Raw genomic sequence first — 3933 nt, forward strand, 5'->3', positions numbered from 1 at the left:
AAGAGGGCGCACACACGATTTACAAACGGTAAAAGTACAATTTCATGGTGTCGCTTGTAGCGATAAATGATCATATAACTGAATGCTCCCTCAATTTGCTCACTTTGTTGTCGTGTCAGCGACACTGATAAAAAATTGAATTAATCCAACTTTTAGTGATATCGCTCTTATGCAAAAATTTAAACATAAAACAGCAGATAAATCTAATAAAGATATTAAGCTATATTCCAAAACATCCTTCCCGAGGAAAATTTTATTCAAAATATATAGAACATATAACATATACTACAGTATTTCGAGTAAAATTTTCTTCAGAGAGGACGTTTTAAAATGTAGCTTTAGAATATAAATGTCATTGCAAAACTTGGTAAAAATATACTCATTCGATATGTTTCTATTCGAAATGAGAGAATGTAATAGAAAAATTAGACAGTCTGCCTTAAACGTCTTAAACGAGTTTTCTTTACCTAAATAGTTATTAGAGCTGTGTAATGTAATCGTTACCCGAATGCCCCGTGTATTATTTTATTATCCAGTATTAAACACAAAGATAAAATGATACATAGAAACACTCAGAGGTTTTCAAACATAGCCCAACTCTACATTTAATAATTTGTTTCACGAAGTATACCACCACGTTTTTCTGCCAGATTTTTCATTTTTAGTGAATGCTCTTTTCGTCTTTTTAGTGAATGATCATTTCATATATGTCACAAGTATGTCCACAACAGCCATCTGAAAATTTCATGAAATTATCGCAAATAATAACGAATAATACAATAATTGAATAATAATAATAAATAATATTAATAATTTAATAATATATTGTAATAATTAAATTAGTATAATGTATTGAGCGATTATAAAGAAAAGTTGGTATAAATAAAATTGGAAATAAAAATAAAAATAATCAGAGCTGTATACGCGAAATAATGAGGTTAAATCACATGCAACAAATTTTTTATTGATAAGAAATTTGTATTTATTTATTTATTATGATAATTATTTAGAATAAGGGCATCACTACGTAACTTGATAAAAATATATTTATTCGATACGTTTTCACTCAAAATGAAATAATCTGGTAAAAAATCTGGTAGTATGCTTCACAAATTATTAAATAATATATAATAATAATATTAGAGTTGGGCTACGTTCGGAAATATTACCTGAATGTTCCCACGTATCATTTTATCTTTGTGTTTAACATTGGATAATAAGATAATACATAAGGACTACAATACGTAAGGAATACATAAAGACACTCGAGTGACGTTTATATTACGCAGCTCTAATAACTATTCAGATAAAGAAAACTCATTTTCCTAAATAATCACTTCATAAAACAGAATGTCGCATTTTTACTTAATTCTACTACATTTTCTCATTTTAAATGGAACGTATTGAATGAGTATATTTTTATCAAGTTTTGTGATAACATACATATTCTAAGGCTACATTCCAAAACGTCCACTTCGAGGAAAATTTTATTCAAAATACTGTAATATACGTTACACGTCTTATTACACGTCTTATTATATTAGGGTGTCTCAGAAAAACATTTGTCTTTAAAATAATGTATTCCTGACGTGATTCTAAGATATTTTTTCCTTTGTCAAAATTTTATCCGAAGCTTAGTTTTTGAATTATAAGGGAAAATAGTTAGCGAATTACGAGGTACGTACGGAAGGTAAGCAGAGGCGTCGCAACTTATCGTCTGACGCGGGCGCCCGGTTGCGATCAGATGCTTGCTACGAATGAAACGCGCGTCACGATTCGCGCGTATATCCCCCCCCTCCCCCCTCTCTCTCACATTGTAGAGATGTCTTTATACCATAATCGAGCTGGAAAAAGGCAGAATAACATCATGTCTTTGAATTCTGACAAGATTCTCACAAATCCAATACCGCGTATCAATACTTTCATGGATTTATTCACGTACTTCATTGATTTTACGAATCTTTTATACAAATCGCGCACGTGCGATGAATCACTCCCGATTAATCATTCAGCGACTGAAAATTATTGCTTGAAAGAAGGAAACACATTGCACACAGTAATTGTATTCAAAAGTTTTCTTTCTTCTGTAAGGATTTATTCAATTTTTATAAATAAATCTATTGGCTCACTGCTATTAATCACTGCCGATTAATTATTCGGCAACTGAGAAGTACTTCAAAGAAGAAAAAACATAATAATCACGATCAAATTCCATTGCAAATCAATACGGTCACGGATTTATAGGCACTTGAACGGTAAATATCATATCATATGCTAATGCTGTTGTCACATGAAGATACATCTTGTAGATACACTAGATTGATGTATTTTTCTTTTTTATCGCCTATGAGCCGTAGAGGAAGGATTTGTTTATCTTCGATGCCGTACATATTGATCGATAAGTTGTTAAGATTTTCAAATTTGTTAATGTTTTTGAACATTATCGGAAATTCGATACTCGTGAGATTCAGCACAGTAGTATAATATACATAGTACAATAAATACGACGATTTTCTATCCACATGATTTTTAGCCGGGTATAGAGTGGCTACCACCGATCACGCGAAGCACGTATTGTTCGTCGAACGCACACTGATTATCGCTTTTTTAAGTATAATTTCTCGCGGCACCTCGAAGTAACATCCCACGCGCAGGGGATTGTGCTTATTCACGTTCACTATTGAGACAATGCCCACCCGCTGTCGCATTCTTGAAATTCGTTCAGTGGTGTCAAGATGGGCTCGTACCACTCGCGCACATTTGTTGTTCGAAAGAGTTCAAAATTTCGGGTGGCGATACTTTTATTGATGTGTTTATCGCTCGTTACAAACATACCATTGAACGCTGTGTTCACTTTCACACTGCCGTGTCTTTCTACAACGTCTCGCACTCGCTCTAGTACTACACTGCCAGCGTCTTCCAAAAATCGCTGTGGTTCGATGTGATTAAAGTTTATCACCGCGATAATCTTATCAACATACGACTCTCGAAAGCTGTTCGATCTCGCGCCATCGAAATCCATATCCGGCACCCACATGCATAAATCGTCCACGCATCTATAATCCTTTAAACTCTCGAACCTTGCGATACATGCGGTCACTGATTGTCTCTTGCCGATCGATAATCGTCGGCATTTGGCACGACTCTGTTCTTCCAGAAATTCTATGAGCTTGTCGCATCATTGTTCCCATGCGACCCACGTACTCTTCTCTGGTATTCAGCTGGGCCGGTTGCTTTATCAAATCGCACTCAATGTTATCGTATGCATTGACTAATGACACGGTGTGTCTAAATCTTTTCACTTACTTGATCACGTAACATTTGTATCACATTACATTGATGATGATGTCATCGCTCGAACATGTTATGACATGTCGTACCATGTCAAATATTCGTGAAAAATCTAGTCACATGTACACTATTTGACGACGCATTTATATCAAATCGCATTGATGATGTCACCGCGAAACATGTCGTGACATGTTGTGACTTGTCGCGGCAAGTCCTTGAAAGATCTTTGATTATACTTAAATCTAATAAAGCCATTGACGCTTGCGAAATTGCAAACGTCGCATTTTTGTTATATTAAATTACATTGATGTCATCGTGAGACGCGTAAAATGACAAATACAATGCGGCAAACACCTAGCGTAAGATTTATTACAAAAATTTAAATATTAAATGTGAATTATTAGTTACACTATGGATGATAATGTATAATATATAAAAAATAAATGAATATTTAAACTGTTTCAGCGTTTGAAATTATTTATTCCTTCTGTCTTTGCGGTATTTATTCGTTTTTTTTCTTCCTACCTTTTTTATGGTATCATATTACCTGTGCCGGCAGCATCATCACGATCGATGATATCATCGCGTCTGACAATATCGCTCGCTTTAGGAGAATTATTAAAATATAATCGAATAAGTATA

Source organism: Trachymyrmex septentrionalis, unplaced genomic scaffold, assembly GCF_001594115.1.
Source record: "Trachymyrmex septentrionalis isolate Tsep2-gDNA-1 unplaced genomic scaffold, Tsep1.0 scaffold133, whole genome shotgun sequence".
In the NCBI taxonomy this organism is placed as follows: Eukaryota; Metazoa; Arthropoda; class Insecta; order Hymenoptera; family Formicidae; genus Trachymyrmex; species Trachymyrmex septentrionalis.